The following is a 20,260-nucleotide window of genomic DNA, read 5'->3' on the forward strand; positions in this document are numbered from 1 at the left end:
TTATTGCTAAATTACTACAGCAGTTAAAAGGGGATGGAAATACTGCATTATAAAAGAATGCCACATGTAGACCTCTCCTCTAATTGCTTGAGTAATGTGGGATGCTATAGAACAAGTCATATAGCATAGATAAGATGAGAAAAGTCGAGTTTCACTAAGTGGGCATTACGTTTGCCGGGTTGTGATATATCTGTGATTGGCACAGTACATTGTTTGAATAATAATCCTAAATAAAAAGTGATCTCATCTTATACACCACGTACCCTTCTTTCAAAACCTAACAATTCATGATAAAACATGCACATATTAAGAGAGATATATGCATACACCATGTCACTTGCAAGCGCATATCTATATACAAAGAGTCAAACACATTCTCTGCTGTGTCATCAATTCATGAGGAAGGTGATAAAAGAAGAGAGCTGCAAGTTAATGCACTGCCCCTTAGTTGTTCCACCCAACTCCAGTTTCTATGCCTTACAAGCCTCTACTTAAGAACAGTAGGCCAACTTCAGGCACACAGCATTGAGTATACTGCTGCTCGCATATCTGGGTCTTCCCATACCCTTGCTCCTCCCACCAGCCTTTTAATCAGTCCTCCTTAAGGGTCCTCATCAAAGAACATGCAAAGTCAAGCACCTCACCTTTTTCCACCTATTCAAGCATAACTATCCTACATTTCACCTACAAAATAATCGCTACTACTGCTACTCAACAAAAGATATCATGTATGTCCTCCCTCCATTGCCTGTCCCCTCTCTCACTATGGTTTGAATGGCCAAGTGCCCTGGGCAACCCCAGAAAGTTACCCTAGTGAACCTCATCAATAATACCCTTACCCCCATCCCACTAAAGATTTCTTCAGTAACAGCTGACATACTGTAACTATAATTTCAGAATACAAATCCCAAAGCACTTCTAAACAGAAGAAATGTTCACTGGAAACTTACCAACTGTAATTAGCGTTCCCTGTAACATGGCAGCATCCACGAATTATCACAAATAAAAAAATAACATTTCCCAGCATCAAAACCAAGTTAGCATTTATCAGATGCAGACTATCATAAGACTTGTCATATGTAAAGCCACATTCAGAAACTACCACAAATCTAACTTAAAAGTAGTTACAAATGTGGCATCATAGTGAAGAGCTTCTATCCAACTTCAAAGCACAAACACAGCAGCAATATTTTTCAAGGGTAGATGCATGCTGCTTGTTTAATTATACAAATGACTGTGCACCCCTATTCATTGTACACCTCCCTATGGCAGTGCATTGTGTAAAAACATATGAGATTACATAGCATGACACCCAAATAGGTTCCTGCCCTTCCAAAGCACACCATTTCAAAGCAAATTGTGAGACTGCCAAATATGGTTGCTGTTTATTGCAAAATGACTACCAACAATTAGATGGGAGTGGAAATACTGAAGTATCAAATAAAGTCCCATGTAGACCTCTCATCTAAGTGCTTGAGTAATGTGGGATGCTATTCAGCAACCCATGTGGTGTAAATAAAATGAGAAAAGTAGAGTTTTACTAGGTGGACAATAACTGTGTTGGGTTGTGATATATCTCTGGTTAACACAGTACATTCTTTGAATGAAAAACCTAAAAGAAAAGTGAGCTAATCTTATACGCCACAGTACCCATTTCTTTCATAACCTATCAATTCATGATACAGCATGCACAGATTAATAGAAATATATGCATGAACCATGTCATTTGCAAGCTCATACCTATATACAGTCACATTACTGCATAAAAGCTGAAAAGCAAACTATAAGACCCTACCCACTAAGCCACTATGAATTCACTGTCTTCACTTTGCCTCATAATTTCTCACAAAACATTTACCTGGTGTATTTTGCCTGAAATGCCAAATTACTTTAATAATACCTGGCATACTCTAGATATAACTTCACAGTACAATTCCCAAACCACTTCTCAAGAGAAGAAATGTTCACTCCAAACTTACCAGTTCAACTTTCCCAGTAAGCTTGCAGAATCCACAAATCTTCACAAATAAGCAAAAGAACATTGTCAAACATAATCAGGTTAGCATTCGTCAGGTGCACTGACTCATAAAACTTCTTACATTTAAAGGCACATTCAAACACTTCTACAATTCCTACACAGTTGTAAATCATCAATATAGGCTCACAGAAGGCACCTTAATATCTAACTACAAAGCATATACACAGCTGCAATATTTGCCAATGATACAATTATGCTGCTTTGTCAACACTAGGATTTCGTATGCACCCCCATTCATATCTGTCAGAGAGCACCAAAGTATTAACTGAAAAGGATACGGTACTCAAAAGGATACAGGTGGTAGGGTCTTCCGGATCCCTGTTCACGCGTTTTGATAGTTGTGAAGTCAAGTTAAGACCTTCCAAATGATACAACTCTCTGACTGGTAAAACAGGCAGAGTGATGGATCACAGGAAAGGGCGTGGGTAAGATATAGGAAGTCAGCCTAGAACAAAATAAAGTATCATGAATAACTGCCCCAACCTGAGTATGATGGAATAGAAAATGACATGAATGCACACACTGACCTTGAGTCTAGGGCAGATGAATCCAGCAGAGTCTCTTGAGGAAATCCAAGGTAGAACAAACGACAAGGAAGGGAAGATTAGTAAGGGAGACTTATCCCGAACGGAACGAGGCTCACGCTAGATACCGGGTTGATGCACCACAGGCTAGTGTCCAAAGTACTGTTCACTGTCACCTTCCAATTATCCTTGAAAAGCTTCCTTCCCACGTAGAGTAAAGTATAGAAATGAATCAATCCCCCTGTTAATATCACAGGTGCAGGAGTTGAAAATAGCGCTCTTTTTATGGTATAAACAAAGTACACGCGGTTCTGTACAGCCGCGAAGAAAATAGCGTGTGCGTGTGGATTTACACGCGATTAGGATTCACGCAGTCCAGGCCAACAGCGCTTGAAGACAAAGTATGCGTGTGGATTTACACGCGAGCAGGATTCGCGCAGTTCAGGCCAGCAGCGCTTGAAGACAACATATGCGTGTGGATTTCACACGCGAGCAGGATTCACGCAGTCCAGGCCAGCCGTACTTGAAGATAGCGTGCGCGTGTGGATTTACACGCGAGCAGGATTCACGCAGTCCAGGCCAGCCATGCTTGAAGATAGCGTGCGCGTGTGGATTTACACGCGAGCAGGATTCACGCAGTCCAGGCCAGCAGCGCTTGAAGATAGCGTGCGCGTGTGGATTAACACGCGAACAGGATTCACGCAGTCCAGGCCAGCCGTGCTTGAAGATAGCGTGCGCGTGTGGATTTACACGCGAACAGGATTCACGCAGTCCAAGCCAGCCGTGCTTGAAGATAGCGTGCGCGTGTGGATTTACACGCGAGCAGGTTTCACGCAGTCCAGGCCAGCAGCGCTTGAAGATAGCGTGTGCGTGTGGATTTACACACGAACAGGATTCACGCAGCCCAGGCCAGCAGCGCTTGAAGATAGCGTGCGCGTGTGGATTTACACGCGAACAGGATTCACGCAGCCCAGGCCAGCCGCGTTTGAAGACAACGTGCGCGTGTGGATTTACACGCAACCAAACAGCTCCAGGAATCAGCGTGTGGCGGAAAACACGCTATAGAAGGCCCAAAAAGTAGCTGTAGTAACCTGCAAGGATGCAGACCGGAGGTTCAGCTACACAACGCCAAATGATTCGATCAGAAGCAGCGAGTGAAGTTTCCACGCTGCTTAAATACGTAATGCCGTAGTTCACGTGACGAAGCAGAATACACGTGAAGTTAGCAACGTGAAAAGTGCAAACGTTGTTTTCCCGGCAACGTATCGAACAACCGCCATTTGGAATAGAACGGTCTAGCTGTTCTACGAGCGTAGGAGGTAGGACCACGTCCATCATGCATGACAATATCACATCTTCCAATGTCAGTGAGAAAAAACCTTTAATTGCAAATAACATGTGATACTGTTTCATCACTATTCTAAAAACACTGTACTCAAACATGGAAAACCCTACTTTCTAAACAATACTTATAAACTTGACTAAATAAGACACCTAAACATACTTCATTTATCGTAGAAATACAACAATTAATAATATATAGACAAAATAGAAAAACACACAATCACTCACCTTCAGCTGCTCCAAATAATGAATAGATCTTAACAATAGCCAAACACAGAACATGTGCACACCCTGAGTTCTGGAATCAGAATGTGAACAGTTCACAAAAAGGTAACTTTTATATCTTTCAGAAATCAATAGTACAAACAGAGGACTGTAGAAAGCAAAGTAAAATGGCCAACACATTTTTATTGCAGCCTATAACAGTCATTAAACCCCAAAACAATCCTTCCAAAGAATATTTTGTATAACATCATCAAAAACAATTAAATAAAACAATGTATTTTTCTTACTTTGACAAATTACATTACCGCAGCTACAACCCCAGTTACACTACGAAGACCCCCGAACCTCCTGTAGACGCGGCACATGTACATTTTTCAAATGCACTGGAAAACACATATTGCAAAGTTTCCAAATTTAAATCATACATGCCTTGAGATGAGAACATCCAAGCATAAACACATGTAAAAATCTGTGCTAAAACTGCTATAAAATAATGGTACAAAGTCCTTTCACCGCCTGCTATTGCAACGCCAGGCATTTCAAAGTGTATATTATAACGAAAATGTTCATCACATTTTTTAGGGGGGTGGAAAAGGGCAGAAAAGGGGTTGGGAGTAGGGAATAGGTAAAGCTAGGTCGGGGAGAGGGGGTGGATGGGGTAACCCAACCCCACATTCTACATTCTAACAAAAACATCATCAACATTTTTTTGGGGGGGCCCAAAAAAAAATGTGATGATGTTTTTGCTAGAATGTACACGTTCTAATGCCTGCCGTTGTAATTGCAGGCAATGAAAGAACATGGAACCAAAATAATATGGTCACTGCACCAAATATAAACAGCTATAACCGCGGGTACAATCAGCAGGTTCACACCCTAGCCTAGCTACCAAAGCCTGCCACAAAGTATGACATACGATTGGAGTGTTCATAGCCCGGATCGAGTCAACTGCCAGTAGTCGCGGCTACTTGTAACATTTTTACAGATTCAAAAAGACAAAGTGTGACAATTCAAACAACAGAAAGGTAAACATGAGAGACATAGAATCATGAACACATGGAAACTTGTGCAGTGCAAAATCAATTAAACAACATGATCAATGCACAGAAATTGGTATCGCCGCACCTGCTGCTAAGGCAATAGTCATCGAAGTGGCTACACCCACCATAAATACACAATATCCCATTGGCTTGGTGATATCCATGGCTATAATCCATATGACAGGGCACAACATTTCATTGGCTGCTGCCATAACCATGGCTATTTTAAAAAAGGCATCAAAGGTTTTTTCCTTTCCCAATATACTTAAAAAATTCTCTGCGTGGCTCTTAAAATAGCCTTTAGGTTCCTTTAACAATATATAACCAAAAAATATATTCTCAATTAGAGAAATACTCTTCACCCCTATTACAATTAAAGAAAACTTGCAACATTTCTGTGTGCTTTCTACATGATTAATTTTCTTTTCCCGAAGAGAACCAAACCTATGCTCCCTGTCAAAGATATTTCTCCACAATTGCAACATAAACCTCTTATTTCAAACACTCCATCTAAAATAATATTATGAAACCAAAAAGACTTTGTAAGCCAATGCTTTGACAACACTTCACCTATATCCTCAATATCACTATAAACGCCATTCTCAAAATTTGCAAATTCTCCAGTCTGCTGAACAATCAAAATCTTCTCCTTCAGAAATTGGCTGCATGTTATGTTGAAATATCCAACCAAACAATAAATATAACACCAAAAGTAGCACAATCTCCTACAACTATACCTCACTCTCAAGCAAAAAAATTTACTCTGTAGAACAACTTTTAATACATTGATACAATATAATCTACAGTTTTATTAGCATATAAAAACATCACTAAAAAAATACATGATATGATATGATAAGTCATTTATAACACGCCTGTACACAAGTGTTTCTAAGCACGACAAGACAAGGAAGGGTAGACGGATGAAGGACAAAACGGGCAATCTTACTAGGCCTTGTGTCATTCAGATAATGCAAGTGCTACGCGGAGGGAAGAGGAGACATGCCATGGGGCATTGGGGAGGGGAGAATTCAGTGGCATGAACGTGGTAAGTGCTGCCAGGGTGCTGGCTCCGTAAGTGCAGAGAGGTAGGGAACTGTAGGGTTACAGGTACAGTTCCTGAGTGGGTGGGAAGCCCGGAGGCAGTGCAAGGGGCTACTGGTCACAGGTAGTGCAGGAGGCTGGTGCCATGAGGTTCAGTGAGCAGCCAGATCACCAGATAGCAAAGCAGACAGGAGCATTCTCTGATAGGTTCAACAATTCAACAGCAACTGAGGTACTTGACATCCTATTGGCAGACGCCCACCACACAGACAATGAACAAGCAATCAGAAAGCAAATACAAACGTTCCACATTCTCTCCCCATGTACTCTTCCTCCATTGCTAATTGTAATATCTGAAGTGACAAGCAGTATTTCTTTCTACCACACTAAAATGGAAAACTACATGCAATGGCTGGAGGACAATTATCCTACAGAATTAGAAATGAAAAATGAGTGACATTGAAGAAAATGAACCATAAGAAAATACACTACATTAATTATTTTGCAAGTCCATTCTTGATATTTATGTAAAATGAGAATAACAATAATATTTTAAGGAACAAATATCAGTCACCAAACACATATACATTACCTAATATCAAATGCCTACATAACCAACACAAATATTTTTAAAGTGTATTATATCTTCAATTGTTTAAAAATATTTCAAATATTTTCAAACAGATGAAGTCATTCAAGTATCACAAAGAATCAAACAACAAACACTGCTTTAAATATCCATGAAACTAATGATGGATTTATTAAAGGAGTTAAAACAACTATTTATTAATGTTCAAAAACAAGTACAATCAATCAAAAAGACATTGAAAATTTAAGACAAATTATGGACAGTAAAAATCCAGATAATTGGACAAAAGAAGATGTGTCATGTGTTCCAACTAAAAGAAAAAGAAAACCCACAAATACATCCCGCCAAATAAACATGTTTTCGACAAACTTTGTTTGCCTATTCATTTACATTTTTCAAGTATGTATACTTATATTCACAGAAAAAACTTTGTTAAAGGCACATTATGGTTAAGTTACACTAACACAAACCCATGAGTTTCAGTGAAAAAACACTGCTAAAGGGAAATTATGGTTAATTTACACTAATAAAAACCTACGAAATTGAGTGCAAAAACTTGGCTAAAGGGATGTAATGATTACAAGTAAAACCCGAAAAACCTCAGAAATTCATCAGTTATGATAAGCTAAGCAACCATAACTCACACCACCTCTGTACACGTTTAAGACTAACATCCAGGACATCAAAGATGACAACACAAATGTCATTGATGACATCACTGATGACATCACATACCTGGGTCACTTGTTTTGTTCACTGACATCTAGGCCAAATGGTTTTGTTCACTGACAGTCAGAATGTTAACATTGAAAAGGTCCTATATATATATAGACGTTAACCTTGTGGTATGTTTTTAAATACTTTCCTTAGGTTTTGGTCTCAGCTTATGGTGCACATACATGGGGCAAAAAGCAGGCCTCAAACACACTATTAATTTGTGTACATGAAGATGAATGTTAATGTTATTATCATTTTCTGGTGATGCTGTTTCTTTTTTCCTTACTTTAGTTTCCCTGTATGTGCCTCTGATTTGTATGCATAGTGGGTCTTCATATGCATTGTTTGTACTAGCACAAGTGTGTAGTAAGTCTTGAATTTGTAGCTAGTTATTACATTTTTAACATTACTGAAAACTGATAAAGTAGCATGCATTATTTTACTATCCAAAATTACAAGATCATAAATATTGTACTTCTATGGTGCATGCTGCTGCCATTGCCTATGTATTTTTAGGTTCCTGTATTAACAACAACACTCCAATATAATGTTTAGTTTAGATGAGTACATTCTTTAATTGATTAAGCAGTTTATAATAGGTCTCCTCATCACCTCTGACATCTTGTTACCAACATTATAAACACAAGCCCTTGTAGGGACTTATCATCAAAATTAATTTCATATGCAATGTCAAGAGTGATGTCATCAATTACATTTTTTATGTCATCTTTGATGTCCTGGGTCTTAAGCTTAGCATTGCACAGAGGTGGCACGAGTTATGGTTGCTTAGCTGACCATAACTGGCAATTTCTGAGGTTTTTTGGTTTTACTTGTCACCATAACATCCCTTTAACAATGTTTTTCCACTCAATTTCAGAGGTTTTATTAGTGTAATTTAACCATAATGTCCCTTTAACAAAGTGGTTTCACTTAATTTCATGGGTTTTTACTAGTGCACCCTTAATCAGCTACAAGTCCCTTATTTGGTACTCCCACCAATGTGGCTGCTATGGAGTTCGCGAACAGCGCGGTAGTCTACGGACGGCGGACAGCATTTGCAAGCTTTAAAATCAAAGGTGAGACCCAAAAAATATGTAACCATAAACCAACAAACAGATGTACCTAAAATCACAAGTAATGTTTACAACATGTAAGTGTACCTTTTTCTACAAATACTCACATTTAAAAATAAAAAATGGTTTTAGGTAACATACATTGCAATGGAATACACCAATCACAAACCATAACCATAACTTCATATAATCTCCCCAGTACAACTCTGGATACAGATTAAGAAACAGCAGGTGCTTACTGGACAAGACATTCTCAGTAAGTAGTAAGTGCATTGCATTTATTTTTCTTTTATTAGCTTTTATTACATACACATGCGTTATAAGACAGAGGCCCTTTTTTTCTCACAGAAATGGCAAGCACACTAGAATGGTTGGATGAGAACTGCCCAAGAGATGAAATGAGCGATGATAATATCTCCAATGGTATGCAATAAATATTTTACTGTCAACAAATAATGTCCTTTGTACACACTGTACTAGAATAATTATTTCTATTTCTCTTACAGTACATAGTGTTCATCCCAGTTTCATCATTTGCAGTCCCTAGACTCAGAAAGAGAAGTCGTATCCCCGAATGTAAATACTGAAATCAAGAACTAAATTGGATAAACTAAGTAATGATGTCAATAAACTTGCACAATACGTAAAAAAACACTTGAATAAAAATGTTCCTTATCACTGTCCTACTTGCACCTGTACTCCTTGTCCCCAGCAATCATCCTCATCCAATTCTGAATATTTTAATCACGGACGATATGATGAAACATCAGTCCCTTCCTCCCCTCATGATTATTCTACACAAATGCCTAATTCTCCCATTTATGTTTCCCATCCCTTTCTTAAATAAATATATTTTTTATACTACAAATGTTTTGTTTATTGTTATGTGGTATTCCCTTGTTTTTAAAAATTCGCACTAAGAGTCTGGGACCATGCTACTGTCCGGGGTGCCCACACAGAAAATGGAGCTGCCCCTGAACAGGCAGGATGCCCGGATATGCCGGTTTCCGTTTGATGCAGCTTTAATTAGTCTGCAAACACTGTGCCTGTTCTAAGGACACCCGGCACATGCGCGCGGAAATGTCCTGTCTATGGGTAGCCCAGGGATGGACGTCGGGCCGCGCACGTCTGGGGACGTCACCATGGGACTGCACCCGTGCGGCATGACAGTGGTGTCTGCCAATGGTGTTTTTCCAGCCAATTTAGGGTGTTTCACGCAGAAACCTTACCCTTGCACAGCTTGCACAGCTCGCATGACATTTCTACATTGATCTAGCAGTTTTGCAACTTTCCAATGCCTATTTAAATAAACAAATAAACAAAACAAACAAACAAAACAAATACTCATGGAAAACTCAAAACTCAATGAGACCAAAAGGTCAAAGATTTTTCAACAGGTGCGCAGGTGAACCACACTGAGTTTCTCGCCTTATAATCTATTTTACTTTTTGTGTTAAGGATTCTTTTACTAAGAACATGCCTGTCTCTTTCACCCAGGGAAGGGATGTGAATGAGTAAGAGTGTGAATTTTGTGGGATGTACAATTAAGAAGAACAAGTATCTTTCTTGTGACAATTGTAGCTCAGTTAAGAAATGTAATTTGCCATAGGCTATTTTTTTTTTTTAAACGTTGGTTTTTATCTGCATTTTAACAATCAATAACAACACAGTGTTTCTTACACCCATGTTTGATACAGTTAGTCTCCCCCCCCTCTCTCAATCAGTGAGTTCATGCAACAGACAAGTAAACAACAATAGAACCTCTCAGGGATAACACAGTGATAGTCATTGATTTAAGTGGTCTAGAGTGTATTTGATTGGCTCCCCTCTATTAGGTCAGCCCAGCGCATCTCTTTGCACTTTCCCAGCTTCTCTCTCAGACTCTATTACTCTCCATTCTGGACCACAATAGCCCCCAATCCTCCCTGAAGGACCCCCCGTAGTCATTCAAAATGGCCGTCAATCTCTCCATTTCAATCATGTTACACGGTTTACATTCCCATTCCCGCCTCATGTGCAATCTCCCTACCTTCCAATGTTGGGCCACTGCCAGTTGCCCGGCCCTTAACATTGCCTCACACCCTAGGTGTCACGGTTCCCGTTCCTGGCTCTAATCGCCACCATTTCCTGGAACGGAAAATGCCCGAAAAGCGTAGACAGAGCTCTTGTTGGTTGCCAGGTGCCTGCAGGCACATCACAGCCTCAAGCTGTGCAACATTCTCAAGCTATTGCACTCCACTACTGCTGCCATGGTTGCACAATGCAGTACAGCATTGCGCACACACTTACTTCATTTTAGCACACGCTCAGCCCGGAAGCATAAAGATGCATGGATTTCAACTGGTGGGTCCTTCTGATTGAAGTAAGTTCCCTGCATCCTTGATCATTTGTTTTTTGCTCCCGAATTTCTGTCTCTTGTTTACCGATCCCTGCTCTTCTACGAGTTGCCTTTGATTCTGGGTTTCATCCTGTGTACTGTTCAACCTACGCTCTGGTATTACGACTTAGCTTTGGATTACGATTTATACATGTTTGCTAACTGATTGCCTGGTTTTTGACACATTTTGCATTACAGATTTCCTACTGGATATGCCTTTGACAGATGTATTACCTTTCCATTTACAGAGAGCTCTGAACTTAGGATGCCTTGCTGTAACTCACTGCTCCTCTATCTCCCATTAGAGCGTCCTCATTCCGTTCGTGAATTCAGGTCCTTACTAACCATTTTAACTACCCCTTCCTTTTACTCTGCCACCTCCCAATCTGCATTTTGTTGTTCTACCATTCCAATCCCGGAGTCCCATCGGAAAACATTATCTTGATAGGAGTTTTTTGTTCCCTCTACATCATCTTTCCAATAAAGTCCATTCCCACAATACTCCTGTTTGTTCCTAGTGATTTAATTGTTTTTCGGGCTCACTATCCAGCTCCTATACTTAAACTGTCCCTCATTTCTTTTCAGCTGGGAAATACCTAGTGGTGTTTTTTGCTCTTCCAGGTGAACCTCTATCCCGTCCATATCTCCTTTGATTGGATGGGATGGTGTTTCATAGGGAAGGTCACCCTCTCAGAGGAGGCCCACAGTGGTCTGATCAACTACATCCCATAACGGATCTTCTTTGTTCCTTGATGGTTTTGGTGTTCTCAGCTTGTGTGAGTATTGACAGAATCAGAAGCCATAAACAATGGATGTGCTGATATTCTGACCAGCCTATTGCAATTAGTTGCTGATCTGCGCTCCAACATGACCACGACTCAGTCAGATATCCATTGTAGAATGGATGCTCCACAAGATCTGGCACATCCATCCTCTCGGGACGCTGATTTCTCGGGTGCTGCAATGTCAGCTCCGGTGTATCCTATACCGCAGCAGAATCGGGTCCCTGAATTAATGTCTAACCAATTCCCTTTGGCACCTCCTGAAAGGTTCCAAGGTTATCCCAAAATCCTATCATACATTTATCAACCAGTGTAAACTGCATTTCCTTTGTCATCCTGCCTCATTTCCAGACGCTACCACTAAAGCGGCCTTTGTTCTTTCTTACCTGGGCAGTACCACTGCAGCTTGGGCTAATCCACTATTAGAATCTAACAGTTACATGTTGTACGACTGCGATGCTCTTATCAACGCCATGAACCGGGTATTTGACACCCACTATAAATCCTAAGCCACAGACCCAGAGTTTCTGGAACTAAAACAGGGCAATGCCCCTTTACTAAGCTATTTGGCTAAATTAAACCAGTTGGCTGTGGAAACAGGGTGGCCCGAAGAGGAAAAGGCAGTGGCCTTCTATAGAGGGTTGTCGGATGACCTAAAGGACATCATCGACACAGTTCCTGTAGTGACTGTGGGTTACCCAGAACTACTCGATTTTGTCCTCCGGATAGATGCTCTTAGGGGGGAATGCAAAGGCGAAAAAGAAAGCCCCACATGTTCCTCCCACAAGACTAGAGACTCCTGCTGTTTCACCACCGGAAGGCGAACCCATGAAAAATCGGTGCAGTATGTGGACCTTTATCATCTGCGAAGAGGGAACGTAGACGGTACGCTAATCTATGTATGTATTGTAGTCCCTCAGTCGAGTATTGATCCCTTGGACTCCCTTTCCTCGGCAACCTTATTACCTGTTTACCTGTCTGTCTGCTTAACGTCGTCTGAAAATCTAAATATCCAGACTCGAGTGGCCTTGGATTCTGGGGCCACTGGAAATTATATGTATATTACCTATGCCCAACAGATCGGAATATTGGCTGTATGTGAAGTGCAGTTTGAAATGACCAATGCTTTCATTGGTACCGCTCTAATTTCAGGGTTGGTGATCGAACAAACCCCCATCATCGTGATGCTACCACCTCCGTACACCAGCAACAGCTATCTTTTGATCTCATCGGTGCCCCTCAATGCAATGTTATTTTGGGGATCACGTGGCTACAACAACATAACCCACACATAGACTGGATTACTCGAGAGGTCACCTCCTTATCAGCACTATGTCAAGATTAATGTTTCAGTTCTGATACTGTTTTTCATGGTTTCCCTTGTGTGGCTTTTCTTGAAGTGGTTTCCTTGATAAGTGCCGTAACTAAGCTTACTGACGCCACAATCCCTGCCCATTACAGGGATTATATCGATGTGTTTGATAAAGGCGGGGCCGAACAACTACACCCTCACCGGCCTTATGACTGTCCAATTGATCTGCTTCCTCGTTCCAAGATTCCTTCCGGTCGTGTATATTCACTCAAGGTAAAGGAAGACAATGTTTTCAAAGAATATCTGGTAAAGGCCCTTGCTAATAGATTTATCCGTCCTTCTATGTCCCGCGCTGATTCACCCTTATTTTTCATTTCCAAAAAGGAAGGAGACCTTAGGGCCTGTATCGATTACAGAGCCTTGAATGCCATCATTGTGAAGAACCAGTACCCGCTGCCACTTATCTCAGTCCTGTTGGATCAGCTAGGTTCCTCAATCATCTTTACTAAACTGGATTTGAGAGGCGCCTATAATCTAGTACGAATTAGGAAAGGGGACAAGTGGAAGACCACATTTAAAACCCGTTATGGACTATGCGCATACCTGATCATGCCTTTTTTGCCTATGTAATGCTCGAGCCACCTTTCAGTACATCATGAATGACATATTTCAGGACATAGCAGACCAGTGTGTGGTCGTCATCTAGATGACATCCAGATCTTTTCAGACTCTGGCGAACAACACATCAACCATGTCTGTTCAGTTCTACAGAGACAAAGGGAACATCACTTATTTGCCAAGGCGGAAAAGTGTGTTTTACACGCCACTGACGTTGAATCCTTGGGCTACAACATCACTGATATACACGTCAAGATGTTTCACTCAAAAGTGAAGGCTGTATTGCAGTAGCCCGTTCCTTCTTCATTAAAAGCCCTACAGTCTTTTCTTGGTTTTGCACTTTTTTTTATAGGAGGTTTATTCATTCCTTTTCCTCTATTGTTACTCCCTTGACCAGCCTGACAACTCCTAAATCACTTTTTGAACCTGACTACTCACGAAGCGTTCGAGCGGCTTAAAACAGCTTTTACCACTGCTCCTGTGTTACAACCCCCAGACCGTATGCGACGTTTCATAGTGGAAGCAGATGCTTCCGATGTTGCTGTTGGGTATATCCTTTCCCAAACATGTCCTGTACTGCCGCTGCCCATCCCATGCTCTCCTACGACTTGCCTTTGATTCTGTGTTTCCTCCCGTGTACTGTTCAACCTACACACTGGTATTACAACTTAGCTTTGGATTACGATTTGTACATGTTTGCTGGCTGATTACCTGGCTTTTGATACATTTTGCATTACAGATTTCCTACTGGGCTTTCCTTTGACTCATGTATTACCTTTCCATTTACAGAGAGCTCGGAACTTCGGATGTCTTGCTGTAACTCACTGCTCATCTGTCTTCCATTAGAGCGCCCTCATTCCGTTGAGGAATTCAGGTCCTTACTAACCATCTTAACTACCCCTTCCTTTTACCCTGACAACTCCCAATCTCCATTTTGTTGTTCTACCATTCCAATCCTGGAGTCCCATCGGAAAACATTATCTTGATAGGAGTTTTTTGCCACCTCTAAATCATCTTTCCATTAAAGTCAATTCCCAGCATACTCATTTTAGTTCCTAGTGATTTAATTGTTATTCGGGTTCACTATCCAGCTCCTGTACTAAAACTGTCCCTCATTTCTGGGGAATACCTGGTGGTATTTTGTGCTCTTCCAGGTGAACCTCTATCCTGTCCATATCTTCTTTGATCAGATGGGTGGTGTTTCATAGGGAAAGCCGCCCTCTCAGAAGAGGCCCACAGTGGGCTGATCAACAACCATCCCATAACAGATCTTCTTCATTCTTTGCAGGTTTCGGTGTTCTCAGCTTGTGTGAGTATTGACACTAGGTAACTGATACTTTCCTTGGTCCCCGGTAGGGATTCCCAGTAGTATCTGGAGCGGGTCAAGGCTCAGTTGGGTCCCTACGAGGTCCTTGATCCAGCTAAGGAAGATGCAAATTCTAGGACATTCCCACCACATGTGAGAGAGGGACCCCACCAAACCACAGCCCTTGGGGCACATGGGCGATGTGCCCACGAACATTCTTGACATTTTCAGCGGATCTCTATGCCACCCTTGCAGCATCTTAAAGTTATGTATGATGGCAGAAGTGAATAGATTGCCATGGAATGTCACCCGGAAGATTCTAGCCCATTCCTCGTCCGGAATTTCACCCCCTGCTGGTTCCACCAAATATCTCTTAAAAGTGTATCTCCCCACTTCTGGAGTTGAGACCAGCATCTTATATATGCTAGAGAGAGTACCCCTGTGGGTGCTGGCCTGGGTTAGGTCTCTGGATAGGCGGGTGTCCCACTTAGGGTCCGTAAACATCCCCTTCACCCTCAGGTATTCAAAGATCGAAATCCTGTCCCTGCCAAGTCCCTCTTGGATTTCCTCATAGCCCTCAAAGTGACCCTCTCCAAATAACTGTCCCACCCTCTCCAGCCCCCCATCCAACCACATTTGAGCACACCTCATCCCCTGTTTCGTCAGATGGAATGGGGGCCCCAGAACGAAGCCATCAGTGAGCGTCAGGACGAAAGAAGTCTGTTTGCACCATTGTTCTTCCACAAGGTCCACAGAACTCCCAGTGTGTGGTGTTCTCTTGCTTCTCTCCGGGTGTCCCTAGACGGAGAATATAGGTACTCCCTCACCTTTAACGGGTGCATTTCCAAGTCCTACAGGTAAGATCATTAGGTCCTAAGGCTCTCCCTCGAGTTTTCCAGCAGTATTCTCAGTTGGGCTGCTTTATAATATAGGTACAGGTCCGGGAAGCCAAAGCCTCCCTTTACCCGTGGAAGTGTCAGGGTAACCCACTTCACTCGCTGCCTCTTATCCTGCCAGATGAATCGGGATATTACCCCCTTCAGTTCCCCAAAGAAGGATGATTCTGGAAGGCTCAACAGAAGGGTGGTAAACAGATAGAGTAAGCTAGGGAGGATATTCATTTTCACTGCCACCATCCGCCCATACCACGATGAGGTCAGGGGCCTCCATCTCTGGAGGTCCTCTTTAATCTTAAGCAATATCAGATCAAAATTTGCAAGGCTTGAGAGATCCCTTGTCAATATTACCCCCAAGTACTTGGTTGAGGCTTGTTCAACTCCCATCTCTGAGTATCAGGTATGGTTCACTGAAACCAGGCATTCTGAACCCACGGGCATAATGGTGGATTTATCTATGTTAATTTTTAGGCCAGAAAGGCGTCCATAGCTCTGTATTTGTTCCAAGAACTTCGGGAGCGAGGAGCTACCCTCTGTGAGATAAGCCAAGATATCATCTGCAAAGAGGGATTGTTTAAACTCTACCTCCCCACACCTAATACCCCTGATCCCCTAGTTGGTTCGGATCACAATCGCCAGCAGCTCCATTGAGAGGGTGTATAGCAGCGGCGATAGGAGGCATCCATGTCTCGTCCCATGCATCAGGCAGAATGCAGCAAACATTCCATTCACCCTGACTCGCGTTGTCGGCTCTGTGTACATTGCCTCCACCCATTTCAAATAATCCCTACCCAAGACCCATTCTCTTCAATATCAGTTTCATAAAGGGCCATTCGGAGTCCACCGAGACAAGGCACGTGTTGCTCTCCTGGGTCTGTGCCTGGTGCAGCTGATTAATTGTTTTCCGGGTGTTATCGGCGCCGGTCTAACCTTTATAAAACCGGCTTCATCCCCATGAGTCAGGGACGGCATAAAACTCTCCAGCCTAGCACCAAGGATTTTAGCCAGGATATTCACATCTCTATTTACTAGGTATATCGGGCGGTACGAGGCACACTTTTCCAGGTCTCTTCCCTCTTTGTGTATCATTACAATTATTGCTTCCAGCACTGAGTGTGGCAAGGGGTCTCCCATCAACACTGTGTTAAATACCCGAACCATATATGGGGCCAGCATGGATCTAAACCGCTTATACAATTGTACTGAGAAGCCATCGCTGCCTGGGGCTGTGCCCGACTTCCGCTCCTTGAACAACCTCATCTTCCGAGATGGGCTCACCTAGGCGGGCCGCTAGCCCTTGTTGTATCCCTGGTCAGGCCAGGGCATTCAAAAACATAGCTATTTGCCCCTCGTCACCTTCACATTCTGATGTATAGAGCCCTTCATAGAACCTGGCAAATTCCTTACCGACTCCCTCAGGGTCGTTCACAGCCACCCCATCCTCACCCCTTAGAAATCCAATCTGCTTCTTTTTCCTCTCTGCCCTCAGTCTCCACGCAAGTATTTTATCCGCCCACTCCGCTCTCTTGTGGAATTTTTGCTTTAGGAACAGTCATTTCTTGTCTGTGTCCTGAACTAGGATCGCCTTGAGTTTGGCTATATGGAGCCTCAGCTCTGCCGCACTAGAAGGCACGAGACTCGTCCTCCCAGGTTCACCTGGCTGTAGGTCTCGGATGTTACGCCTCAACTCCCCCTCCTCTTTCTCTCTCTTTCTTTTTTTGAGAGCCTATTCTAATGAGCACCCCTCGAATCGTGGCCTTAAATCCCTATAAAAGAGTTTGCACCCCACATCCCCCTTATCGTTAAAGTCAAAGTAGTCTGTGATCTCAGTTAATACGGACTGGGAGACCTCTCTATCTTTTAGCAAGAAATCATTGCAGCAGAACCCACCCAGGGTCCTCGGTCTGTGGGGGTGTCCCACCGTGCACACCACCATGTTGTGGTCCGACCACTGGACTGGGGATACCACCAAAACCTTTATGCAGGCCTTCATTTCGGCATCCAATAATATTAGATCGATGCGGGAGTAGGAGTATAGAACCGCTGAGAAAAATGTGAAAGGTTGATCTCCCTCCTGCCCCTTTGTAGTAAGTCAACAAGGCCCAGGTCCCGGTTAATGCTTCCAAATCACCTGGAGGCGGTCCTGCCCATGGCATCCCTGCACCCACTCCAAATCTCTGGCGGGCCCGCTTTGGGTCCAGGACTATATTAAAATATCCCCCTACCACCAGGCAGCTTTCCACAAACATCATCATTTCAGCCTTGTCCCCTTTCCAGAAGTCTACCTGCCCCATGTTGGGGGCATATATCAAGCACCGGGTAATCCTTTCACCTTTCAGGCTTCCCTTGAGGAACAGATAGAGCCCGCCTGGGTCCCTTTGTGCCCCATCCATCACCAGTCCCAGGTGTGCTGACACAATGATTGCCACCCCACTTTACCCGAAGCCGTGAGCACTTCCCCCACCTGTTTCACCCTAAGTGTTTGTTCCTGGCCCCTCTGCCAGTGTGTCTCCTGAACCATGAGAATGTCCAGTTTAGCCCGTCTAAATTCCTGTATGGTCAATGATCGCTTTATAGGCAAATTTAGCCCTCTGACATTGAGGGAGTCAATCACCAGCTCATGATCTGCAGACATATCTCCTGTTCCATTCCTTTCATTTGTGCCATCCCTCCCCTTAAGAAATCATACCACTTTGTGATAGAACTGTCCCCTGAACCACTGAAAAAACATCAAACCATTTAAACTCCCTCTGAGTGAACCCCAAACTGCAAACTCCACCCCTCCCACCTCCCACCTCTGAGCATCTGACCCCGACACCCGTAATGTTACGAATCAGGATAGGATCACCAGAAGGTCCCAAGTAAAAAGGACTCTCTCAAACGACACCTTATTGTTACTGAGAACCCCTGTGCGCCCCCAGCAGTCTTCCAACACAATCATTGCTCCCAAGCGGACGGGGCATGCTTTTAACTCATCTTACTCCTTTCTCTAAGCCTCCCCCCCGGAATCTCCCTCAAATATAGCCCATCGTCAGCCCTTGCTTTCAACAGCGACTCTTAATCTCTCACATAGTCAGCCTGCCGTCAGCTCTCACTGTCCACAATGACATTTACCAGCCTCTCCCCCATCATATGGCCAGATCATGGGCCCAAAGTGCCCATCAGTGGGTTATTGAGCTTTTTATACTTGCATGCCCCCGCCATCTTGCATCTATTTCTGGCTTCCGAGGGCTGAGCACTAGATCCTGCGATCTCTCCTGGGACTGCTGCACAGAGCTGTGAGTCCCCCATGAGTTCTTCTGAAACTCTACTTATGTCGCTTTCCATGGCTAGTCTTGGCCTTCAAATTCAAAGATGAGGGAGAAATGGAAACCCCACCGATATCTCTCTCCTTTATCTGACAACCATTTGGTGAGCGGGTTGCACATGCTTCTCCTTATAAGAGTCAATGCTGAGAGGTCCTGGAAAAGGGTCACTTGGGCCTCACCATAGTTGATGGGGCCTGCTCTCCTGGCATGTTCAAGGATCCTTGTTCTTTGTTCATAGTAGTGGTAACGCACCAGTACCGAGCATGGGCCCCTTCCACCTCCCCCTCTCTGTGGGCCCGGTCAATGGTGGGTTCATCCATTTTCATTGTCTCTGAAGAGTGTACATATACCTTCCCTGATGGCTCTCCTGATGTCACTGTGCGTCACTCCATCTTTTTCCAGGAATCCAAAAAAGCGCAGGTTGTTACGGCATTCCCTGATCTCCATCATTCAGTTTTAGCATAGTCTCTGCCTCCCTCCTCCCCAGTTCTGCCAACCTCACCCCCATTTGGAGCTCCATGATATCCACTGATGTTTGATTTGCCTCCAGGCCGTGGATCCTGTCTTCCACTGAGAGGATTCTCTGGTCCATCTTGTCTAGTCTCTGGTCCAGAGTTGATCTTAGACCCCTAATTTCCTCCATGAGGGCTGCCACGTCAGATTTCATCACTGCCAGGTCCCCCTCCATATTGGCCCCCGGGCCCAGCGGGACAGTCCCCCCTCTGACCTCGCTGTTAAACTGGGACTGTAGGGCATCTCTCCAAATCATGGGCCGGGGGTTATGACCCAATGGTTGAAGCCTAATGGTGCATCCCAAGATTGCAACTGGGTCCGTGCTTCTGGGTGTCAGGCTGGGCAAGTCCAATAGACCTTGGGGATGCTGGTGAGCTTGGAGTTCGCCCAACTCTCTTTTTTGCCTTGTCACTGTCTCTGGGGCGTGGGTTTCCACATCCACTCAAGCTATCCTCTTGAGTAGCTTTAGACCCTCGGGGGACTCCCCTGCCTAACAACCCGAGTGGCTGCGTTCCTTCGGGTGGGCCTAGAGAGTTGCTCCTCCTCCTATGTTG

The sequence above is a fragment of the Ambystoma mexicanum genome, chromosome 8 (genome assembly GCF_040938575.1).
Source record: "Ambystoma mexicanum isolate Mex_15411 chromosome 8, UKY_AmexF1_1, whole genome shotgun sequence".
Taxonomy (NCBI): domain Eukaryota; kingdom Metazoa; phylum Chordata; class Amphibia; order Caudata; family Ambystomatidae; genus Ambystoma; species Ambystoma mexicanum.